General features: G+C 42.9%; 1 protein-coding gene across 1 annotated transcript in view; it reads right to left on the bottom strand.

The window, feature by feature from the left end:
• The window catches only part of TMEM108 (transmembrane protein 108), a 129,974-nt gene that overhangs the window by 86,604 nt on the left and 16,697 nt on the right, over positions 1-26,673 (bottom strand). The window contains exon 2 of the mRNA XM_072153464.1: positions 18,230-18,329. The gene's annotated coding sequence lies outside the window, so the exon portion shown is untranslated. The remainder of the gene's footprint in view (positions 1-18,229; positions 18,330-26,673) is intronic.

Genomic DNA, 26,673 nt, shown 5'->3' with positions numbered 1-26,673 from the left:
AAATCTGTGCTCCTCTCTGAGAAGATTATGGGGCAGATTTATCAAGCAGTCTGAAAGTCAGAATTGCCCATGGCAACCAATCACAGCTCCCCTTTAAAATATTCATGAGCACTGATGAAATGAAAGCTGAGCTGTGATTGGTTGCCATGGGCAACTGGAAATATTCTGACTTTCAGACTGCTTGATAAATCTGCCCCTATGTGTGTTACAGTCCAGGTGGTTGCATCAGCAGGAAGTGAGAGTGAGACCTGTCAGATACAGAAAGCCAAGTAATGCTGATCAGGTCGCCATGAGGTCACATGACCTGACTGATACGATTGATTAATCTGAGCTCTTTCCAGATAGAAGCAATAACTAAATATTTGTTATACAAAGTGATTGTACAGTATGCACTAGGGGACCAACAATATAATGAAAGGAGAAAACAAATCAATGGAGTGTCTCTTTAAATGATTAAAATGCTATGTTTTGCCTGATGTAATAGAATGAATTAATGTTTGAATAAACCCCTTATATACCGGTAATTGTGCATTTGAGACCAAGTGATTTCCCCCCATTTTTTGCAGTTTTACTGAACTGTTTTTTTTTTACTTAAGTGTGTGATATTTTTGTAATTTAAATTATGATTGATTAAATACATTCTTGGTCCAAAAAGGGACTGCAATCTGTGTTCGTACTTGATGCTTTGTGCTCGAGTGTATTATTGTCAGTGGCTAATAAACCTCATAATTTACTGACAGAGTGCCATCCTTTTTGGTCAAACTTTATAGATATCATAAATCACTGTGACTCCAGCAACTTAGAGGTTAAAAGACCAGGCTTAGAGGTCACCTTTTCTCTGCCCATTTCAGAAGGAAACCCATGTCGCCCACTGGATGTACCATAAAAACCTAATGGGGTACATTTACTTACCCGTCCAGAGTTGTACACAGAAAGTTCATTGTCTGATGATAATGCACTCTGCCACGATTCACTAAGATCACTGCCGGAATTCACCTTCTTCTTCCTGGTGTATGTAAGTGCATTGGATTGCGACACAATTTGAATGTGAAATCCCGTGCTCAGTCCAAATCGTCAGACGCCCCCCCCCCCCCCCCGATTTCTGTCGCATGTGACACAATCCCCTCATAAATTCCTGTTACAGTAAACCACTAACACCTAAAACAGAAGCATTTTCAACTGTTCTGCACTAAAGCTCTATTCATCAAAATCTTGCCTAGAACTTTGGAGACGTGGCCTGTGCTCAGAACACCTGACCCCACACTGATCAGCACTTGGTAGTGACCAGAAGATGTAACTGCAGGCGCAGTTACCATTAAAGGCAAGGTCGGCAGTTTGATGCAGTCAGTCTTGGAAGACCAAAGCAGATTCAATGTTCAAGTGAATAATAAAATATTCTAAAATTTGCCTGTACTAATGATGCCAGCAACATCTGGTTAGGTTGTAGTTCCCTAAACTTGCCCGTTTAGATATAGAATTGGAAAAATCTTTTGTTGGTTGTTGTTTTTACCAACTTTACATATAATGTTTTAAATTACTATCAACCAAAAGCTTAACCTGAACCCACAAATGGCTTCTTACAGGTAGGCCACTTTATCTGGTTGGCTTGATGTTATTTACTTAGGCTAAATATTTATAATGTACATTATACACCACAGTGCGAAGCATTGTTGTGGAACAATAGATTGAATGTTCTATTATCCCAATAAAAAGTAAATGATGAAGACTCACTGCTGTGATTCAACTGTGTAAGACAGACATCCAGAGGAATGAAAGGTTGTTTCAAAGGGGAGGTCTAATCAGGAGCATCCTTTAATCTGACACAGCATGTACAAGTTATGAACCAGGAGTAATGATATTTAAATGCAAATTCCTATTTACTGCTCTCTTGCCTTGGCATATTTTCTGTCCCCCGATTTAGATAATCCCTATTCATAATTAGTGATTTATAGGTGGAGACAAAGAGAAGAGCAACGGCAGGGCAATTTGGATGCATTAATTCACTATTTCATATTCAATGTGGCCATTCATTTAGTATAATTTAGAATGTCATGACAGCAATGTTAAAGGGATGGGAAGCAGAGTGATAACAGAAACACACCAAACAGATTTATAGTCACTGTGATGCATAAAACTAGTGAAAACTATATCAGATGGTCCACTCCATAGTTATCAATGAGCTAAGGCATTTTTGCAACATCTCATGTCATTTTTAATTTCTGTATGTTAAATGGGAATGGCAAAGGAGGGAGGCTTGTTTCAACAGCAGTGACATTGACAGACCTTAAATGTGACAGATTTATCAGTGCATAAAGTGTATTGCCTTACAGAAGTGAAGATATGCATAGCACGTATACTTATAGTATTACATGTTAAAGTAATAGAGATACCATTCATGAAATGTAGAATTGATAATAGAAATCCATAATGATATCTTATATATATCTATATATATCTTATATCCATAATGATATCTGTGATCTCAGACTACTACAGATGTGTAAAATAAATAACGTTAGCAAAATTGACTGTGATCCTACTTTACCTCGAACACAGCCACCTCATGTTTTTTGTAATGTGTGTGTCAGTGTGGGGGAAGGGGTCAGGATATTAGCTAATTTACCAATATATGAAGATTACTAGTTCCACTCCGCTTTCTTGATATGTGCAGTGAAGCCTGCTGTCTTTTACCTCATCAGCCAGATATTACTGTCTATAAAATGGCTGCACCTGGTGGGTCATGTGAGCTCTCTCTGTCCATGAACAATTGCCTTTCTAGGACCTTGATCTTATATTCATGAATACTGTTGTAAGGTCCTGGCAGGGCAATTGCCCATGGTCAGAGAGCACATGAGCCTCCATCTGCAGACATGTTATGGTAAGGAATTTCTGGCCAATGAGCTAAAAGACAGGAGGTTTAACTTAAAAGATATATTCCTAATTCCACTATAAAACACACATTGGTATAATTCCATTAAATATTATTCTCTGAAAATATCTACTGATCCTGTAAACACAAACACTCAAATAAATAGTCAATAGAAGAATAAAAACCTTTTTGGCTCTCAAAAGGGGTTGACATACACAGGACAATTACAATAGAATATAAACATTTGGATACTGATGATAATATATGAGCGTATTTAGGAAATGTGCCAGCTCAAACATGTTACATATAGAATTTTTATGACATTTTAGCATATTGTTACTTATGGCATATTGATTTATGATGATATATAGTCATTTATACAATGATTAAATATTGTTTTTTATGTCTCTATTTTGAAAATGATTCTGTTATATGACAAAGATTGGCTATAAGATTTTGGTAAAGGAAAAGGCAGAGAGTAGATTTACTGAGCTTCATTTGATGCTTTATTAGATTATGATTGAAATATTTGGAATGGTCCATGTGCTGACATAAGAGGTTTTGTCTGTGGAACCCATTGCTAGGTCTGGAATGAAAAAGATTATAGCTGCCAATTCATAGTGATGGGAAAACTGCATTAACCTAACCGTTATGTTTCCTAAAGCCATTCATCATTTTATATTGGATTACAGCAGAGGTTTCAAACATTGGCTACTTAAAATTCTGACCAAAGATGTGTTTAATGCAATCAGATTGTGTTTGATATGAAATGAATCTATTGCAGGAATACTGTTTGTATAGCAATGAATATTGAATACGCAGATCAGATTGAATATATGTTTTATATTCTTGACCATAACATCCAAAAGGAGCTCTGTAGGCACAGAAAGGATTTTTAAAAAGTCCAAATCCTGGTGAGAGAGTCCTGGTGAGATTTTGTTGGCTGCTCAAACACTCTTGACAGACACATTGGGGCACATATACTTACAAATTCGGACAGATCACTAAAAGTGCATTGTCTGTCTATAATGCCGCATGCATTATAGTGCTCCAGAAATCATGAATGTGTCGCTTCCCCGCGACACAATTTGAAAGTTAAATACAGCGCTCGGTTCGAATCAGTCAGACTGTCCAACGGCAGGCCCCCTAATCTGTGTCGCATGGAAGCCAGCGCAGCTGCACCACAAAAGGGTCACTTGCGACATGATAGCAACGCACACATTTATTAAATACCTGTGCAAGCTGTTTTAGCCATGAAAAATGTGCACAGTCCGACTAAAGTGTGGCGCAAAGCCCTTAGTAAATTTGCCCCATTGGGTGGAATGTATTACTCATCTTAGACTATTCCGACTAAGGCCGTGTGGCATCTCAAAAGGGGCGTAGTCATGACAAAATAGTGTGCCAAAAAACTTAGGTCTAATCTAGACCTACTAAAGTTTGGCTCGACAGCCATACACTGCCCCAGATTTATCAAAACAGTGATAAATCTGGCACAGCAAAAAACTAGTGTACTCAGACGTACCTTGCAACACATAACAACACTGAAAGTACATTCTCAGTAAGTGATACAGTGTATTTTATATACCTAGACAATGAATGTTTAATTGGTGGTTGCCTGATCCAGCCTCCACCCCCAACTCCCATCCACAGATAAATGTAGCTCAAGGGATGTCAGGGAATTTTGTTCATGCTAGGCTAAGGCAGGAGCTGGGTCTTTAACCTGCTCTTCTGACTGGCCCAGAATTCATAATGGCGTAAAAGCACTATATAATGGAGTAAGGACAACAAACTGATAAATACTGATAAATACAACAATCCATTTTGATAATTGACAATACTTTGAATCTACTTGGAAACCCATGGCCATAAGTAACTGCCCACTAAGTGACTTCTTCTCACTAGGGTTGACAAAAGATTATGATGCAATAAGAGTCCTGAATCTAGAATTTTAGAACACATAAACTACCTTGATGAGTTTCAGTATATTTAAAGGTACAGTCCATTTCTGATGCACAGAGTTATAATTCTTGTAGGTTCTAAGTGGGTAGAGCATAACAAAGGGAGAGTTATTGACCAAAGGGAAAATGCTTGTGTCACGCTCCATCCCTGCAAAAGCAATGGAGCTTTCCTTTAACAAACCACCTATAATAGAACAGGTAAGAATTGTACATGTTCTTTATGCTGTTACATATCTCCTAAAAATACAAAGGGTTTTACAAGCCAGAAACTGTTGCGTAAAGCCATTTAACTAGAGAGCCTGAAAAGGTTGTAACGTCTGCACCTTTAACATTACAGATGTTGTAGACATTAGTTTTATCTGAAATGTGATTGCAGCTGAGCAATAACCTAGCATGTTGTCAATTTGGTAGATTTAGGCTTCTAAAAAGTAGAGAACCATTCTGACTAACATATGGCTAGTAAAATCAACGCAGCAAGTGTGATATTTGGGAAAGAACTTATTGAAAAACGCTACATGTCCTAAAAATGAAATGTCTGCCAGAAGACAAATAAGTGACTTGCTTTCCTCGCCAACTAAGTTCATTCATGGTAAAGAACTAAAGGAAATGCAGTTAAAGGCTTTTTGACAATTCATTTGATATTTATCAGGCTGTTTGGTGTTGAGCAATTGAAAGCAAAAAGTGCTCACTGTTTTTGCATTTGGATAGAGTTTATTGCTTGGAATAACATGTTCTCAAAGTATGTCAGCCAAGCAGCACCTTTATTCATTGGCTTAGTATTTCAAAATGCTGATGGTGACAAGCACTTTATTCGGGTTCCACAATAAGAAGCAAAGTAAACTGCAAACACCTCTCACATAGTAGGAGGTAGACTCACACATTCAATTTCACCACATTTTTTATCCTTAATTTTCTTCTTTGTGGACTCTAATGGAGACAATTCTTTTTTTACAAATTATGAACAACACTTTAAACAATGCTCATTAAAATTGATGCAATCTGTATCTGTACAGATGCAAATGCATCTGTAATTTCTGATATACAGTAATACTGAACTACTAATTCTTACACCAAATCAAACATAGATAAACCAGGGGCACGTAAAGGGGTATTCCCAAAAAGACAAGATTCTTAAATATACTCAGGTTAACAAAATAACATATTCTCAAATTCACTTTTATTAACAAAATCTGACTATGGTCAGATTCTTTTCATGAGTAGCTTCTCTTGTCTGTACACTGCAGTGCTCCCTGAATTCTGCCCCTCCCCCCTGCATTACAAGACCAGCTCAGACACAGGCACTTCCTGCTGGCAAGCAGCAGTGCGCAGAGACTTACTCTGCAAGTTACAGACAGATAAGGTCTTTATCTGAAGGAGGCATATAGCAGAACTGACAGTGTCAGTGTTATAGGTAAGTTAGCAAAGCTGAAAGTGTCATTGTGTACTAGTAGAATGTTCAGAAGCTAAAAACATGTGTAGATAAACCCTGGTCCCTGATAATCTATGCACATTGTAAGCATACAGCATCTACTAGCACAGAGGAATCATGAAGTGTCTGCCTAGAGAGTCAATGTCTGAAGTAAGGGGGTTAAAAATGATCTTTATTTTGAAAACATCAGTAGGGAACTTTCTTTCATGGGCAAAGCCCTTTAATCATAGATCTAGGCACTGTGAATGTGGTGTTCTTCTTATATTTGTTATCCGTGGTCTCCTTCCTCTACATTTACGCTCTAAATGTTAATTTTAAAAGTAATAATGATTGTACCACATGATCATATGTGATTCCTCCTTTAAAAACAAACAGAATGATGCTTACTTTGTGCTGCTCTTTCTTTTCTTTCCAAATCTATGGATTCTGAAAGTGTTTGAGATTAGAGATGAGCGAGCACTAAAATGCTCGGGTACTCGTTATTCGAGACAAACTTTTCCCGATGCTCGAGTGCTCGTTTCGAGTAACGAGCCCCATTGAAGTCAATGGGAGACTCGAGCATTTTTCAAGGGGACCAAGGCTCTGCACAGGGAAGCTTGGCCAAACACCTGGGAACCTCAGAAAAGGATGGAAACACCACAGAAATGGACAGGAAACAGCAGGGGCAGCATGCATGGATGCCTCTGAGGCTGCTTAATCGCACCATTATGCCAAAACTATGGGCAACAGCATGGCCATGACAGAGTGACAGAATGAAGCTAGATAGCATCTAAAACATCCAATAATTGACCCTGAGACTATAGGGGACGGCATGCAGAGGCAGCGGCAGCAGGCTAGAGAGTGTCATGGCGACATACCCTAAATGGACTCAGGCTTCAAACCAATGGGTGGCAGAGAGGAACCAAAGGAGGTGAGCAAGAAGCGCTCAAATAATATCGGTACATGATAAAAGTTTGCCAGTATATTTTGTGGATTACACAGCAGGGTGGCGACAAAGTTAACATGGAAGCCATGAAAACAACCCAAAATTCTGCCTGACACAGCTCGTTTGATAAGGGGACCATGTATGGAGGCAGTGAACTAGTAGTAGATTAAAGGTGCTGCAGTTAAAACTATGTTAGTTGGATCTTGGCATGGAGCTGGCGCTCCGCTGCCAGGCGAGCTTTCGCCAATCCAAGCCCCTGTCTCTAGGCTACTCCCCAAACAGCACTTCTAAGAACCTTTTGTATAAGATCAAGTGTAGTAGCGTTCTTATAAGTTTGGGATATGGCGGGTGAGGGGAATGTAAACAGATGCGCAAGAAGCGCATGATGCGCATGGAGCTGGCGCTACGCTGCCAGGCGATCTTTCGCCAATCCAAGCCCCTGTCTCTAGGCTACTCCCCAAACAGCACTTCTAAGAACCTTTTGTATAAGATCAAGTGTAGTAGCGTTCTTATAAGTTTAGGATATGGCGGGTGAGGGGAATGTAAACAGAAGCGCAAGAAGCGCTGAAATAATATTGGTAAATGATAAAAGTTTGCCAGTATATTTTGTGGATAACACAGCTGGGTGGCGACAAAGTTAACAACTTTGATGTGGAATCCATGAAAACAACCCAAATTTCTGCCTGACACACCTCGTTTGATAAAGGGACGATGTATGGAGGCAGCTATATGGACGACTTTTGGAGGTAGCAATGGAGACAACGTGTGGAGGCTGCTATGGAGACAATTTAATTTGGATAGTGCCTGTATGTGGCAGTCCAAAAAAGTTTTCAAACCAGAGGAGCAGGTAGGTGGCCCTCCAGAAAAATGAAATAGATTGAGTGCCTGTATGTGGCAGTCCAAAAAAGTTTTCAAACCAGAGGAGCAGGTAGGTGGCCCTCCAGAAAAATGGAATAGATTGAGTGCCTGTATGTGGCAGTCCAAAAAAGTTTTCAAACCAGAGGAGCAGGTAGGTGGCCCTCCAGAAAAATGAAATAGATTGAGTGCCTGTATGTGGCAGTCCAAAAAAGTTTTCAAACCAGAGGAGCAGGTAGGTGGCCCTCCAGAAAAATGGAATAGATTGAGTGCCTGTATGTGGCAGTCCAAAAAAGTTTTCAAACCAGAGGAGCAGGTAGGTGGCCCTCCAGAAAAATGAAATAGATTGAGTGCCTGTATGTGGCAGTCCAAAAAAGTTTTCAAACCAGAGGAGCAGGTAGGTGGCCCTCCAGAAAAATGAAATAGATTGAGTGCCTGTATGTGGCAGTCCAAAAAAGTTTTCAAACCAGAGGAGCAGGTAGGTGGCCCTCCAGAAAAATGGAATAGATTGAGTGCCTGTATGTGGCAGTCCAAAAAAGTTTTCAAACCAGAGGAGCAGGTAGGTGGCCCTCCAGAAAAATGAAATAGATTGAGTGCCTGTATGTGGCAGTCCAAAAAAGTTTTCAAACCAGAGGAGCAGGTAGGTGGCCCTCCAGAAAAATGAAATAGATTGAGTGCCTGTATGTGGCAGTCCAAAAAAGTTTTCAAACCAGAGGAGCAGGTAGGTGGCCCTCCAGAAAAATGGAATAGATTGAGTGCCTGTATGTGGCAGTCCAAAAAAGTTTTCAAACCAGAGGAGCAGGTAGGTGGCCCTCCAGAAAAATGAAATAGATTGAGTGCCTGTATGTGGCAGTCCAAAAAAGTTTTCAAACCAGAGGAGCAGGTAGGTGGCCCTCCAGAAAAATGAAATAGATTGAGTGCCTGTATGTGGCAGTCCAAAAAAGTTTTCAAACCAGAGGAGCAGGTAGGTGGCCCTCCAGAAAAATGGAATAGATTGAGTGCCTGTATGTGGCACTCCCAAAAATTGTTTAAAACAGAGGACCGGGTAGGTGGCCCTCCAGAAAAATTAAATGCATAAAGTACTATAGCTAGAGCCAGTGGGCCCTGTCAAAAAATAGCCAGTTTTCTCTGCTTTACTGTACAAAGAGGAGGAGAAGGAGGAAAATGAGGAGGAGGAGTGGATAAATTATTCAGGTTGAGCTTCCTTCACCTGGTGGAGATTGGAAATTATGAGAAATCCAGGCTTTATTCATCTTAATAAGCGTCAGCCTGTCAGCGCTGTCAGTCGACAGGCGTGTACGCTTATCGGTGATGATGCCACCAGCTGCACTGAAAACCCGCTCGGACAAGACGCTAGCGGCAGGGCAGGCAAGAACCTCCAAGGCGTACAGCGCCAGTTCGTGCCACATGTCCAGCTTTGAAACCCAGTAGTTGTAGGGAGCTGTGTGATCATTTAGGACGATGGTATGGTCAGCTACGTACTCCCTCACCATCTTTCTGTAAAGATCAGCCCTACTCTGCCGAGACTAGGGACAGGTGACAGTGTCTTGCTGGGGTGACATAAAGCTGGCAAAAGCCTTGTAAAGCGTACCCTTGCCAGTGCTGGACAAGCTGCCTGCTCGCCTACTCTCCCTCGCTACTTGTCCCGCAGAACTACGCACTCTGCCGCTAGCGCTGTCAGAAGGGAAATACTGTTTCAGCTTGTGCACCAGGGCCTGCTGGTATTCATGCATTCTCACACTCCTTTCCTCTCCAGGGATGAGAGTGGAAAGATTTTGCTTGTACCGTGGGTCCAGGAGAGTGAACACCCAGTAATCGGTGCTGGAATAAATTCTTTGAACGCGAGGGTCACCGAATAGGCAGCCTAGCATGAAATCTGCCATATGCGCCAGAGTACCAACGCGTAAGAATTCACTCCCCTCACTGGCCTGACTGTCCATTTCCTCCTCCTCCAACTCCTCCAACTCCTCTTCTTCTGCCCATACACGCTGAACAGTGAAGGACTCAACAATGGTCCCCTCTTGTGTCTCGCCAACATTCTCCTCCTCTTCCTCCTCATCCTCCTCCACCTCCACCTCCTCCGATATGCGCTGAGAAACAGACCTAAGGGTGCTTTGGCTATCAACAAGGGAATCTTCTTCCCCCGTCTCTAGTGACGAGCGCAAAGCTTCCGACTTCATGCTGATCAGAGAGTTTTTCAACAGGCCAAGCAGCGGGATGGTGAGGCTGATGATGGCGGCATCGCCACTGACCATCTGTGTTGACTCCTCAAAGTTACTCAGCACCTGACAGATATCAGACATCCACGTCCACTCCTCATTGTAGACTTGAGGAAGCTGACTGACCTGACTACCAGTTCTGGTGGAAGTTGACATCTGGCAGTCTACAATCGCTCGGCGCTGCTGGTAAACTCTGGATAACATGGTCAGTGTTGAATTCCACCTCGTGAGCACGTCGCACAACAGTCGGTGAGCGGGCAGTTGGAGGCGGCGCTGCGCTGCCCTGAGAGTGGCAGCATCTGTGCTGGACTTCCTGAAATGCGCACAGATGCAGCGCACCTTCGTGAGCAAATCAGACAGATTGGGGTATGTCTTGAGGAAACGCTGAACTATCAGATTTAACACATGGGCCAGGCATGGCACATGTGTCAGTCTGCCGAGTTGCAGAGCCGCCACCAGGTTACGGCCGTTGTCACACACAACCATGCCTGGCTTCAGGTTCAGCGGTGCCAGCCACAGATCAGTCTGCGCCGTGATGCCCTGTAATAGTTCTTGGGCGGTGTGCCTTTTATCGCCTAGGCTCAGCAGTTTGAGCACCGCCTGCTGTCGCTTAGCGACGGCACTGCTGCTGTGCCTAGAGCTACCGACTGATGGCGCCATGCCCACGGATGGTAATTCGGAGGAGGAGGAGGTGGAGGAGGGGTGGGAGGAGGAGGAGGCATAGTAGGCCTGAAACACCTGGACCGAGGTAGGCCCCGCAATCCTCGGCGTCGGCAGTATATGACCAGCCGCAGGGTCAGACTCGGTCCCAGCCTCCACCAAGTTAACCCAATGTGCCGTCAGCGATATATAGTGGCCCTGCCCGGCAGCACTCGTCCACGTGTCCGTGGTCAGGTGGACCTTGTCAGAAACGGCGTTGGTCAGGGCACGGATTATGTTGTCTGACACGTGCTGGTGCAGGGCTGGGACGGCACATCGGGAAAAGTAGTGGCGGCTGGGGACCGAATACCGAGGGGCGGCCGCCGCCATGAGGCTGCGAAAGGCCTCGGTCTCTACTAGCCTATAGGGCAGCATCTCCAGGCTTAGCAATCTGGAGATGTGCACATTAAGGGCTTGGGCGTGCAGGTGGGTTGCACTATATTTGCGTTTCCGCTCCAGCGTCTGGGGTTTGGAGAGCTGAACGCTGGTGGAGGCTGTGGAGGATCGTGGAGGCGACGATGGGGTTTTTGTGGCAGGGTCCTGGGCAGGGGGCTGACTATCAGCTGACACAGGGGAAGGAGCAGTGGTGTGCACGGCCGGAGGTGAACGCGCTTGTTGCCACTGAGTGGGGTGTTTAGCATTCATATGCCTGCGCATACTGGTGGTAGTTAAGCTATTAGTGGTGGAACCCCTGCTGATCCTGGTTTGGCAAATGTGGCACACCACAGTCCGTCGGTCATCCGGTGTTTCCTTAAAGAACCTCCAGACTTCTGAAAATCTAGCCCTCGCCGCAGGAGCCCTCGCCACGGGAGCTTCACTAGTTGACACATTTGGCGCTGATGCACCAGCTCTGGCCCTGCCTCTCCGTCTGGCCCCACCACTGCCTCTTCCAACCTGTTCTGGTCGAGGACTCTCCTCCGTCTCAGAAGCACTGTGTTCACCCGGCCTCTCAACCCAGCTTGGGTCTGTCACCTCATCATCCTCCGATCCCTCAGTCTGCTCCCCCCTCGGACTTCCTGCCCTGACAACGACTTCCCCACTGTCTGACAACCGTGTCTCCTCATCGTCGGACACCTCTTTACACACTTCTTCCAGGACGTCAACAAGGTCATCATCACCCACAGACTGCGACTGGTGGAAAACCTGGGCATCGGAAAATTGCTCATCAGCAACCGGACAAGTGGTTTGTGACTGTGGGAAGGGTCCAGAAAACAGTTCCTCAGAGTATGCCGGTTCAAATGGCAAATTTTGCTGGGAGGGGGCAGACTGGGGGGGAGGAGGCTGAGGTGCAGGAGCTGGAGGAGTGCCGATTTCGGTGACATGGGTGGACTGCGTGGAAGACTGACTGGTGGACAAATTGCTCGAAGCATTGTCGGCAATCCACGACATCACCTGTTCGCACTGTTCTGGCCTCAACAGTGCTCTACCACGAGTCCCAGTAACTTCAGACATGAACCTAGGGAGTGTAGCTCTGCGGCGTTCCCCTGCTCCCTCATAAGCAGGTGGTGTCTCACCCCGCCCAGGACCACGGCCTCTGACCCCTGCAGTAGTTGGACGCCCACGTCCCCGCCCTCGTCCTCTACCCCTAGCCCTCTGGTTAAACATTTTGAAAATGAGAGGTATAACTTTAATTTTTTTTTTAACTTTTTTTTGTGTTTTTTTTTTTGTGTTTTTTAGTTTTTAAAACCAAACGATGCTATCCTATTGCTATGGCTATTTTCTAGCCAAGTATGAAAGCACACTGCTATGCCAGATGAGATGACACTGAGTTATGAAACAAAATAAACGTAAAATAAAAAAGGAAATGGCAGACTGTGCCTAATTGAAATCCAACCCCGGGCCCTAATAAATTTTCCCACTTCGGTCTTTGCGATGGATATGTGCGTCACTAAGCGCAAAACACAGTGGTCGCAAGTCTCACTCCAAATTGCTCACAATTTGCTAGTAGATGCACTGCAGCAACTACAGCCACCAGCAGATCAACCAGAAATCAAATATATATAACGCTACTGTAGGCGTAAGTAAGCCGTTTGGATTCTCCTATGGCTATTTTCTAGCCAAGTATTAAAGCACACTACTATGCCAGATGAGATGACGCTGAGTTATGAAAAAAATAAACGTAAAATAAAAAAGGAAATGGCAGACTGTGCCTAATTGAAATCCAACCCCGGGCCCTAATAAATTTTCCCACTTCGGTCTTTGCGATGGATATGTGCGTCACTAAGCGCAAAACACAGTGGTCGCAAGTCTCACTCCAAATTGCTCACAATTTGCTAGTAGATGCACTGCAGCAAGTACAGCCACCAGCAGATCAACCAGAAATCAAATATATATAACGCTACTGTAGGCGTAAGTAAGCCGTTTGGATTCTCCTATGGCTATTTTCTAGCCAAGTATTAAAGCACACTACTATGCAAGATGAGATGACACTGAGTTATTAAAAAAATAAACGTAAAATAAAAAGAAACTGGCAGACTGTGCCTAATTTAAATCAAACCCCTAATAAATTTTCCCACTTTGGTGTTTGAGGTGGATATGTGTGTCACTAAGAGCTAAACACAACGGTAGCAAGTCCCCCTGCTAATTCCTCACAATATGGTACTAGCTGCACTACTAGTGCCAGCAAGCCCAGCCACAAGGAAACAAAAAAAAAAAGTATAACGTTATTGTAGCCCTAAGAAGGGCTGTTGGGTTGTTGTAGAATCACTCCTGCCTAACAGTAAGCTAATAGAACACCCTAACGCTTTCCCTGACCAGCAGCAGCTCTCTCCCTAGCGGCATCCAGACAGAGAATGATCCGAGCAGCGCGGGCAGCGGCTAGTCTATCCCAGGGTCACCTGATCTGGCCAGCCAACCACTGCTATCGACGTGTAAGGGTACCACGTCATGCTGGGTGGAGTGCAGAGTCTCCTGGCTTGTGATTGGCTCTGTTTCTGGCCGCCAAAAAGCAAAACGGCGGGAGCTGCCATTTTCTCGAGCGGGCGAGTATGTTCGCTCATCTCTATTTGAGATAGATCTTTCTCACCAAAGGTGAAGTGGGCAGAGAGTAATGTCTGCCTGTATATACCCTCAAGCTGAGGCCAGTTAGCTTGCCCACAGATGCCATGATGCCTTGTGTTTTCTCTCAAAGTAATTTTTCATTAAATCCATTTAGTTTCCCACAAGTAAATCCACTGACCACTGCACAGTGCAGACACAGGATGTGAGTGAAAAAAATCATAAGTAAACCAGTTACATGAAGTCTATAGCCTGTGCTGTGTGAGCACTAAGGATTAATAGCTTGGGAGCAGCATGAGGTGCAGAGAGAGACAGAGAAAGTTCCTTAAAATCACAGAATGGGATGGAGGGACTGATAGGAAACAGGGAAGATCTTCTACCTCACTATTCTGTGCAGGAGACATCTGTATCCACAGTCTTGAGCACTATGAGCTCTGCTACATACAGAGAGAGCTCTGTCACATGACCTCCTCCTTTGTGAGCAGGGAGAAGCAGCCCCTCCCAAGAGTCCATAAAGTTTGTTTATAATACAGACAACAGGGCTTGACAACACAGGCCCATTTCAGTACTCAGATAATCTGAGGGGTATAGCAAAGAAACGGTTGTATTTAGGAAACAAAGATAATGGACAAAGCATTTTACATCCCAAGAGCTATTGATCTGTGGTGGAAAAATGTTAGGATCAGTGGATCCTCTGGACCACCGCGGGAGATGGAACTAGCCAACACCCGGGACCGGAGCCTAGCGGCACCTGGTATTCACCAGAGCCCGCCGCAAAGCGGGTTTGACTTGCTGCGGCAGGATACCACTAGGTCGTTCCCAGGTGTGACTAGCCCACGGTGGCAGCCGAGGTCGAGGTACCTTAGCGGATGACAATCTCGTAGTCAGGTCCAGGCACAGGGTCAGGGCAGGCGGCAGAGATGCAACGTCAAGTCCAAGTCCGGGGTCAGCAACAGGAGGTCCAGGCAGGTGGGAATGGGAACACAGGCACACGGAACACAGCAACACGGAGGAACTTGGGAAACACGGCAACACAGGACTCAGGAGCGGGAACACACGGGAACACACAGGAACGCAGGAATACACAGGAACGCAGGAATACAGGAATACTCGCTTGGAAGCTTTCTCTTAGGCAATGAGGCACAAAGATCAGGAAGAGGCAGGATTCTTAAAGGTGAGGTGTTCAGCCAGTGCACCAATTAGCGGTGCGCTGGCCCTTTAAATTTTCGGCAGGAGCCGCGCGCGCGCCCTAGGAGGCGGGGAGGCGTGCGCACGGCAGTCCGGGGAAGAGCAGGAGCCGGGAGAGGTGAGTGAGGAGACCGGGCTGCACACGGGGGAGCACCCGTGATAAAAAAACCTTTACAGTTACTCTTTAAAATTATGCTACGTGATAGGGCTATTTGGGACACTAAAACGCTTGCATATCCTTATAGGGTCTTAGTAAGCCAAACAACCCTATAAGAACAGCAGCTATATCCACAAGTATGGGGAAGAATACTTACTAAAATATCAGGATTCATGTAACGACAGATCAGGTCAGATTAGTGAACTGATTTTTACTGAAGTTGGGTCAGCATACCTGGTTAGTAAACCCGCCCTGCTGGCCCGTCGCATGTGATTGTGTGACATAATAAGGGTAAGGAGTGTTTGTTGCTCCACAGTACGCTGGCCATTGGATATTAGAGGATGCTCATCTATAGAGGCGGGTGGATCTTCACGCATATAGCAGAAATAGTTGTTGGACAAAGAGAGCAGTGCCAGATAGCACTAGGACTAGCCACTTATTGAAAAGTCTAGACTAAAGGCTGTGCGATTATTGTCCCCTTTGCGCCAAATCCAAGTTAAGAGGGCTTTGAGGGATGTGTAGGGGGCATGGCTGGTAGTGAACTCGCTAAAGACAGCAACCGTTCAAGCTGAATGGTCACTGCCCAATAGCGCAAATCTATGCCAGGCCCTGATTTGTACATTTTTGCTGCTGCCCTGTCAGATATATAAGGAACGCGAAGCCTCCGGATGTATCAGGTGGCACCGGTGGGCGGGGTTTAATCATACGCTGGCCACAAAGTGCCCCCCTTCTGGGACCATGTGATAGTATTTATGAATCGAAATTTAACATCCCGGAAGGTATATTGGTCAAGGACAATTAGAATCACAACACCTTCAATCTCCTGCCATTTTATGGACAGTTCTGAACCAGGGTGCTTTTCTTTACATTTCAGGAAAGCGCAACAAAAAATTTAATAGATGTATATTAGTAAGTTACCCAATATCCTGCCCCCATACATTACAGAAAACAAGAAGTAAAATGGCCATCGCATTTAACAGGTCTGATACACTATTTAAATCTGTCATGTTAATAATTATCAGAATATTACCTACAGTAAAGGGGTTGTTTTGCAACATACATTAGATGTAATGTTGGTAGATCACAGTGAACCACTTTGATTATACAGTGAAGACATATAGGGGTTGTATATGTCAGTCAAATACATGTGAAAATAACTTTCATCAGATTTTGTGAATGTCAGACACTACTGGAAGGAAAAAATTCTCTTTAGTACCACTGTGTTTTCCATATCACCCTGAATTAGTTATTCAACAATGTGGTTGCACAATGCCCTTGTTAAAGGGAATGGGAAACAAATGGGCAATAACACAGGTCTTTAAACAATGTTGAACACGTCTGGAAGTGTAGGATAAATGTGGCCAATCTTTACTTCCATTTATAAGGACAACTCATTACGTTGCAGGCCAAAGTCGATTAGAAGGAGATAGAAATGGAGCTTCTGCATCGTTCACCCTCCTTTCTAAAGATCTCTATGGAGGACACTTCAGTTCTTAAGATAGAATGTTATACAATTTGTTGATTAAACAGAAGCAATTGGATGCTGTATATGCAGGTTTGCCAGAAGACAAGAGTTTTAAATTGCTTATATATAGTATTTCTATAATGATATCATGTAAAGAGCATTCGTGAAAGACTGCAGAAATCTAAGCTAGATCAAGAGATGGTCTTTGGAGATGTTTCAATGTATGATGTGTACAATAGGCTGCATTTCAAAGCTCTTGTCTATTCTGCCTTCCCTCATATCAGTATTATACACTCAATTTGAACAAGTTCTCTGGAATATACCACGTTACACAATCACATCCTAAAAACAAATCTCTTTAATCAGGCCTCTCTCTGTTTGCCTCCATCTGCATGTTATCCTGATGTCTACATAAAAATGTGATGCTGAACAAAATTTCACGTAAGTGCACATTTTATTGAATAACTCAGGAAATGAAAATTCACATTTCGTATTGTAATAACTCTATTCTCCAGTTTAATCTAAACTCCTGTAAATGACAACAAAATCCATGACTCAGCTTTTCTTTTTTCCGTCATAGTTATTTCAGTGAAGTCTGATTAGGATAGGTTCATGAGGTCTGAATGTGGCTCAACAGCAACTAAAGAAACATGACGCTGCCTATAAAAATCAGATTCTAGTCACATTGGCATGGCCAGTGGCATACACTGCTTTCTCACAGGTCAATGACAACATACTATCAGTATTCTCAGTTGTGTGAATAGTCCCTTAGTATAATAGTCACTTACAATAAATGGAGAACAAATAGATAAAACACAAGAATAATGCATTACATTTGTAAAAATTCTACTTAAAGGGCTTATCCGAGTTTAGTAATAAATTAGGGCCAGACTGATGTGAGTTATTAAAAAATAATATACGTGTACTTACCTCCTCCTTCTGCTGATGTCCCACGCCACGATCCCTCTGATCTGTGCGCCGGTGTATTTACAATAGTGCACAGGGAGCTTCCGGATGGCAACGCTGAGAGATAGGGACGGATGGGAGGAGTCGGCCACCTCGCCGGCCAGAAGCTCCCTGTGCAAGGCTTCTGTTCCCCTGTAAACAAACAGGGGCACAGATCAGACGGACCGCGGCGTGGGACATCAGCGGCGCCTGAGGTGGTAAGTACACGTTTATTATTTTTAAATAACCCAGCCCTAACTTGTTTCTTAAACCCGGATAACCCCTTTAAAACTGCTGAATCAGTTTATTACAGAATACAAGATTATAACAGTGTACAAGTAAAGTGTGAGCTGATACTTATTTTGGTTTCACACCACATTTAATGGTCCATATGATAACCAAGTTTGTGGAATTGACCCTAAATTACTATAAGAAATGTAGTAATATCATAAATTTAAAGCAGAATGATTAAATGCATATGCTCCCATTTGTAATGATAAAACCATGTGGTTAATGATCTTACCTTTGAGTGAGATGTATAAAAGATGTCCAGCCTGGCTATATTTTCATTAACCATTAATTTCAACTAGTCCTGGTGGGTTTTACCGCCTCCATTTCAGAAACTGATGGGAAAATAAAACATAAATAATTTAAGTAAACAACTTCTGACTTGACCAAGAAACTCATGACTTCAATAATTCCTAAACTTAGATGTTTCCCTCATAAGTTAAAAGGCAGATGGAGCAGCATCTAAAAGGACACCTGTCATCAGGTAACTAATTCTGTCACCACTACCTGTTAGAACAGCTCAAAAGGATTCCATCTTTACCTTTATCTAGTTAATTAGTTAATTCATACATGAATCATTCTAAAATCATATTTTCTTTATTATGCAAATGAGTCCTGGCACATGGAAAGAGAAAGTGATGTCCCCTGTTATCCCTCCCCTCCCCCTGCTTATGTCTGTGTGTAATGTATAAAGTATTGCTAGAGCTTGTGCTTTATCTGTTGACATGCTCTTCCTCCTATACACATGTGGGAAGCACAGATATCAGCTACACAAGTACCTGACATGTTCTGTTGTCCTTTACACATTAGATATACACAGACATCACCTACACAAGTACCTGGCATGCTCTGTTCTCCTACACACATTATGGACACAAAAATCAGCTACACAAGTACCTGACATGGTCTCTCCTGCCATACACATGTGTGAGACACAGACATCAGCTACACAAGTACCTAACATGCTCTCTCCTCCTATACACATGTGAGAGGCACAGACATCAGCTACATAAGTACCTCACATGTTCTGTTCTCCTATACACATGTGTGAGACATATACATCAGGTACACAAGTACCTGACATGCTCTCTCCTCCTATACACATGTGAGAGGCACAGACATCAGCTACATAAGTACCTCACATGTTCTGTTCTCCTATACACATGTGTGAGACATATACATCAGGTACACAAGTACCTGACATGCTCTCTCCTCCTATACACATGTGAGAGACACAGACATCAGCTAAACAAGTACTTGACATGCTGTGTTCTCCCATGCTCATGTGGTAGACACAGACATCAGCTACACAAGTATCTGACATGCTCTCTTCTTCCATACACATGTGAAAGACACATACATCAGCTACACAAATACCTGACATGCTCTCTCCTCCTAAACACATGTGAGAGACACAGACATCAGCTAAACAAGTACTTGACATGCTGTGTTCTCTCATGCACATGTGGTAGACACATACATCAGCTACACAAATACCTGACATGCTCTCTTCTCCTATACATTGTAAGATCCGAGGCTTTCATGCCATCCGATCGTCACCCCCCCCCCCTCAATGACCTCACAGGGAACGCTGATCAAATACAAGATGGTAGCACCTACACGTCACCAGGATTTAAATTCCTCCACCAGCTTTGCCGGAGTTATTTACATGCTTAACACCAGACCGCGGTTGTTAATGGTGGATCTTTGCTGCATTATGCCACAAACGACCACCTTGTATGGAGAGGACTCAACCCGTGAGCCCTCCCCATACATCTGAAGCCAGCATGTGAATTAAGAGTATGTCACATGTCGGTAAGTGGTTAATGCCCTACCAGTCTTATTTACTGCTTCCAGCCCCAGTGAGAGCAGCACTGTATACACGCCCCAGGGAGGAAGATACTGAAGGACTTTGGTATTAAGTATAATAGCTCTATCAAAAAGTAGCAAATACTTTGCAAGATCACCATATGTGCAGTAATGTACCTTTCTCAGATTGACATCTCCAACGATTAATGGATAAGTTCATAAAAAAAGAGATCCTATAAGGGGTATAGTACCATCTATATAATATTTTCATAGAGGCTTCTGGGTGGTTTATGCAATGAGAAGATTTACGGCTAGTCTGTAGTGACAATTGGCACTGGGTATCGGTGAATGAGAAAGTAGTTCAGTTTCCCATTTGGCTCGGTAGGTGAGGGTGCTCGGCCCTGCTAAAGCAAGTAATGCTGAGTATGCCTTGGAAATCCCTTCACAAAATTCCTAACACAAAATTCGTGTTAGGAATAAGAATTGAATTTGCTGACAATGGCATACTACCAAGCCTAAAAGGGATTAAGGACTCAGCAGAGAGAACACTTCCAAACACCTATCACCACTGACCATATAAACTTATATTTTAGTGACCCATTTGACTATGAATTTTACTTATTACTGGAATAAACCTTTAACTCTTTTTTTATTAATAACTGTTACAATGTCAATAGGTGTTGTTTTGTTATTTTTTTTTCAAGGTCCTTTTGCATCAAGACAGACAGTGCTGGGGTAATACTCAGTTTTCTTATATTTCTGCTTCATATTCTCTATTGAATTCACCATGAACAGGTGTGTTCTCCTTTAAAAAATGGGGGTGATTTATCCTTTCTGTTCTATTTTTTCTTGTATGAAAAAATAGAAATTTCTTTCTTCTAGTTGGATCTATTTAAAGGATACAGATGTTTTGGCGACTGTTATAGTGATTTATTACAAATTAAACCCATTGAATAGGTAAAGCTGTGAGATTCCATCCTTTTTAGGCAAAGTTCACACTTGTGTCTGGTTTTCCTGGAACACTCTCCCTTTTCAGTCAAATGTAACAAAAACTTAAAAAAAAGTCTGGTGAACAGAAGAACTTCCATGCCTCATCCACAATGAATGCAAGGGAGGTGTCCATTACTCAAAGGTGGATAGAATAAGTCAGCTGTTTCACAATGTATCGGCTTTATAATGCTTGGTGGAACTTAACCTACAGAAAGAAAGTTTGAAACGAGTCATGGCCTCTGTTCACAGCTGATTTGAGGTGTTGCATTACACTCCCTATTTTTGGAGTGCGTTAAGGAAACTATAAACCTAAAATCTTTTATTTAATATTCTGTACTCTCTTGAATTTTGTGTACAAAATGGGAACTTGCATTACCTTATGTTTGGGAAAGGTGTTTGCAAAAGATGCAGTCCGCTGAGAACTTGGGACCACTGATGTTGGGTTTATATATGGATTTGGAAAAACCTCCAGTTTTTACAAATGTAAACCTCCTTAAATACACATTAAACATGTTCAAAGACTTATACTAGCATGCAGTGGCATGATTTTGCCCATTGTCTGCTCAGTTTAGAGTACATGCAGGCAGAAACACAGGATTTAGAAAAGGCTCAGCCTGCATGTTAACATCCACTTACCTTGACAGTGTACAGTAAACTTAGTGGTGGCTGTAATAGCCACCAGGGGACGGATGCAACCAAACTGCATCCAGCCGCTGCCTCCACTGAGTGTCCACTTGCAACTTTTTGTGCTATAAAATGCAAAAGTCACATGTATCACCACAGCTGTGACTCAATAGTGAATTAGGCATAAAATAACAGACAAAAAGAGGGCAAGCAAGACTGACAAAAATTAAATCTTCACCGAAGTCTATAGTAGACAATAGCTCCTTGCATATGGAGTAGAATGGAACCTGTATGTCAGCACATGAGGATTCTGTGCTGATCCATATAAAGGAACCCTATGTCCTGTGGCCCTATTTCTCATGTCCTATTTCTGGGCATTTTCTCAGCACTCCTTCATAACACTACTTCATGTGGTTTCCTTTGTGTTACCAATAGATTAGTGTCAATCCTGGGAATATGAAATTCTTCAAAGTTTGATACATGGAATATTTCAAGATCCTATTTACAACCATACAGCATTAGCATACCACATATTACACGAGAAGAAGTGAATGAGCCCAAACATTACAATGGAAGTCTGTATGTGAGTAAAATAATGTTGATAAAAACCTAGTGATCAGTGCAATTCTATTCTCCCCCTTATTATCCAAAGCCGGATTGAACTGCTTTCTATTCCCCTAATGAACTGTATTTTTCATTCTAAATTTTACAATTTTCTCTTACAGGAATTGCATAATCCATCCATATGACGATTATCGGATGGTAATTATGAGACACTGGGCTACATCTCCTTGTTTTCAGTGAAAAATCTTTATATATATATATATATATATATATATATATATGTAAAAGAAGGGAACCAGAGGCCCACAGATGTGAAGGAATGGCATTGGTAATATTATCTTTGATTGTAGTTATCCATGACATCGGATCTTCTTTCCTTATAGGCAATTTTGCATCTTTACACTACGGGCATCTAGTGCAGAATAAGCCAAAAAATGTTTGTTCTTATTCAGATTCACATCAGAAGAGAGCATACTGCAGAGCTGTGATTTACATCTATTTTGCTATATTTTAACTATTTACTGTAGGATCTGCAATAAAACTTCACAGTAAACATCACACATATGAACGCGCCACAAACAGCAGCCCCCTTACAGATGCTTATTGGAAAATCACCGAATATTTCTCTAAGGCTACATTCACACGACATTGTGTCCGTATTACTGTAGCATGGTGGGCACATGTCAGCACCCGGGAGAGGAGGAGGGGGTGTGTACTGCTCACGGCGCCGTGCCCCCATTGCCAACTCTGGGGGACGCATATACACCATATATACATTGGCCATATATATGTTCCCCATACGGCCGTGTGAATGTAGCCTAAGCCTTACAGGATATAATTTGCAAAATGTGCCGTACTGTTATAAAGCATTAATAATGGTAATCTTCTTATATTTATCATGGCCTCCTTCCTTCTAAAATCAATTTTTACAATTATGCTAATAATGTAGAAGGGCTTTGGGGAGTGTTACCCGGAGCCCCTCCGTTTTGTTGCTTCACAGGCTGTTACACTCTCTCTTTCTCGCCCTACTTCCGCAGCAAGTATATATTGGGAGGTGGGAAGTGCTTCTGCACAATGTAACAGCATGTGAAGCTGCAGCATGGAGGGGCTCTGGTAATGCCACCCCCAGTGCCCCTATATTAGCATAATGTTTTATGCATCAACAGCATACAGTTGGTGATGTTTATCTATCTGATGGATATTTTATATGACATGGTCCTTTATATTAACCAGAAACCCACCATTTAATAAAACAATAGCTTATCCTGCAATCATACTTTAGTTTTTGTCACTGTGAGACCATTCCTCTTAAAGGGAACCTGTCACCAGGGACCTAATTTTCACAAAAGACAGGTTATAGTAGCCGATCACAACTGCATTGTCCCCTGGTTACATACAAGATGGGGTCTGAAGGTTTGTTCTTAAGTTGAATTTGTATGTAGGTCGGAACTGTATACTTTATCATTGTAACTCCCAGCCAAATTATTTTTGGTCTCTGTGACAATTGGATTTTAAAAATGTTGGATTGTCATTAGAACCAAGATTAACAATAAAGCTTCATTACAGACACCAGTGATAACTGTTATAGCTGTTTTTTGTAGTCCAAGGCTAAAGTACAGTAAATTGCCAACATCCAGAGGTCCGTTTGTAACTAGGGGTCGTATGTAAGTCAGGTGTTCTTTAGTAGGGGACCGCCTGTATGCCTTTATGCTTTCCCTAAGCATTGTCATAACAATATAATTGTGTGTTTTAGCTTACCTTGCACCCTGACAGAATCTTTTGTGTAGTCCCAGGGCTTGGCTTTGCATGCATTTCATAACATGTGACCTGTCTGTGCTGCTCACTCCTCACCCCCCCCCCATCTTTGTGCTCCTTCACATAAACAGACCTCAGCGTGGTGAGCTGACATCAATGGGCAAGGGAGTAGCTGTAGAGGAGGGGGATGAGAGCCAGGAGTGAGCAGCACAGACAAGTCATGTATTTGAAATGCATCCAAACCAAAGGCCAACCCCTGGGACTAAACAGATGATTCTGGCAAAAAGCCAGATAAGTTAAAACACACAATTACACTCACCGGCCACTTTATTAGGTACACCATGCTAGTAACGGGTTGGACCCCCTTTTGCCTTTAGAACTGCCTCAATTCTTCGTGGCATACATTCAACAAGGTGCTGGAAGCATTCCTCAGAGATTTTGGTCCATATTGACATGATGGCATCACACAGTTGCCGCAGATTTGTCGGCTGCACATCCATGATGCGAATCTCCCGTTTCACCACATCCCAAAGATGCTCTATTGGATTGAGATCTGGTGACTGTGGAGGCCATTTGAGTACAGTGAACTCATTGTCATGTTCAAGAAACCAGTCTGAGATGATTCCAGCTTTATGACATGGCGCATTATCCTGCTGAAAGTAGCCATCAGATGTTGGGTACATTATGGTCATAAAGGGATGGACATGGTCAGCAACAATACTCAGGTAGGCTGTGACGTTGCAACGATGCTCAATTGGTACCAAGGGGCCCAAAGAGTGCCAAGAAAATATTCCCCACACCATGACACCACCACCAGCAGCCTGAACCGTTGATACAAGGCAGGATGGATCCATGCTTTCATGTTGTTGACGCCAAATTCTGACCCTACCATCCGAATGTCGCAGCAGAAATCGAGACTCATCAGACCAGGCAACGTTTTTCCAATCTTCTACTGTCCAATTTCGATGAGCTTGTGCAAATTGTAGCCTCAGTTTCCTGTTCTTAGCTGAAAGGAGTGGCACCCGGTGTGGTCTTCTGCTGCTGTAGCCCATCTGCCTCAAAGTTCAACGTACTGTGCATTCAGAGATGCTCTTCTGCCTACCTTGGTTGTAACGGGTGGCGATTTAAGTCACTGTTGCCTTTCTATCAGCTCAAACCAGTCTGCCCATTCTCCTCTGACCTCTGGCATCAACAAGGCATTTCCGCCCACAGAACTGCCGCTCACTGGATGCTTTTTCTTTTTCGGACCATTCTCTTTAAACCCTAGAGAAGGTTGTGCGTGAAAATCCTAGTAGATCAGCAGTTTCTGAAATACTCAGACCAGCCCTTCTGGCACCAACAACCATGCCACGTTCAAAGGCACTCAAATCACCTTTCTTCCCCATACTGATGCTCGGTTTGAACTGCAGGAGATTGTCTTGACCATGTCTACATGCCTAAATGCACTGAGTTGCCGCCATGTGATTGGCTGATTAGAAATTAAGTGTTAACGAGAAGTTGGACAGGTGTACCTAATAAAGTGGCCGGTGAGTGTATATTGTAATGCACATGCTAACAGAAAGCAGAAAGGCAGATGTGCACTGCTGGTGTGATGGGCTTCTGAAACCTGTCTTTAGTGAAAATGAGGTCCCTGGTGATAGGTTCCCTTTAATTGTTTATTAAACATATCGATGATGTTGATCTACAGTAAATGTGTCATGGATTTCATTATTTCCATCAGTTTTTTCCTCCCAGCCCTTTTTTAGCTCTAACACAATGTAATTCTTTTTATTATTGTACACGCTTAGAGAAAAATGTTTGAAACAAAAACATGTTGTTTATGAACATTGGCAGAAAAAGCGAACATTGTGCCAATATTGCTCTCCTCCATGCATCTAGCTCCAGATTGACTGGTGCAGACATGAAACAATGCCAGAGTTGTTTCCATCCATATTTCTTATACAGAAAAGTGGTGGAAAATGTTTAAAGCTCCACTCATTTATTCACACACTGCTCCCCACCTAGATTATGAATTAAGAAAAAAAAGCCACATAACAAAAAATGAGCAGGAACAGATCCAAGGGAAGTGGAGTTAATTAAAAAAAAATTGGACAAAGATTTTTTGAGCCCTTTGTTAGCTCTCCCTCCCGTCTATGTGTTTTTACTCTTTACTGAATTCATGATTTTCAATGTATTTTTAGTTGCTTTGACTCTCTACAGGTTACACTTCTCCCTCTTTCCATCTATAGAAGATTTCCATTTTCCATGTTTTGTTTGGCTACTATTTTTTTGTGTGCGTTCTGCTTCCAGCTGACAGTGATAACCTATTTACAGCATCCATTTGTTTCCACTCTGGATGTTCTGTTATGTGCTTGAGTTTCATCTCTATTCACTTCGATGGAGCAGATCTGTTTGTTGTACACAAAGGAGCTTCACCAAGACTTTGTGAATAAAGAGGCCTGGAGCACATTCATTGTATGGAAACTGTATACAAAGAGTTGGTTTTCAGAGCCTTTTCAAGGGAAAAAAAACTGGAAAGGAGTCTTAATGGGAATGAGATGTCTTTATTTCCAGTTCTAATGGAATGCAATAGATGAATACCTTAACTCCCATTTATTGTAACTTGACTTCTCGCCCTAAATCTAAATGGGGCAGATTTATCAGGACTTGTACTCCCGAAAATTAGCATACACGTTCTGAAATTGGTGCACAGGCAGGAGTTACCAAGTGGGCATGGAGGGGCATGTAGGGATGTGCACCTGGAGACAGAATGGGCCGGTGCTTTGCGTTCCTGGCCTGTGCACTAGCTATAGTCTGTGCTCATTCATGTACAGGCTATGGGGCTATGGCATAATTCTAAGACAGGCGCTATGATAAATCTTCATAGCTGGCACTATGATAAATCTTCCACAATGAGGTTTCTGTAAAAGGGTGACCCTGCAGGACTGTTGATGGAGC

This window comes from Engystomops pustulosus, chromosome 5, assembly GCF_040894005.1.
Source record: "Engystomops pustulosus chromosome 5, aEngPut4.maternal, whole genome shotgun sequence".
NCBI lineage: Eukaryota > Metazoa > Chordata > Amphibia > Anura > Leptodactylidae > Engystomops > Engystomops pustulosus.
Note: the sequence above shows the minus strand (reverse complement) of the source record. Positions and strands in the feature narration are given on the sequence as shown.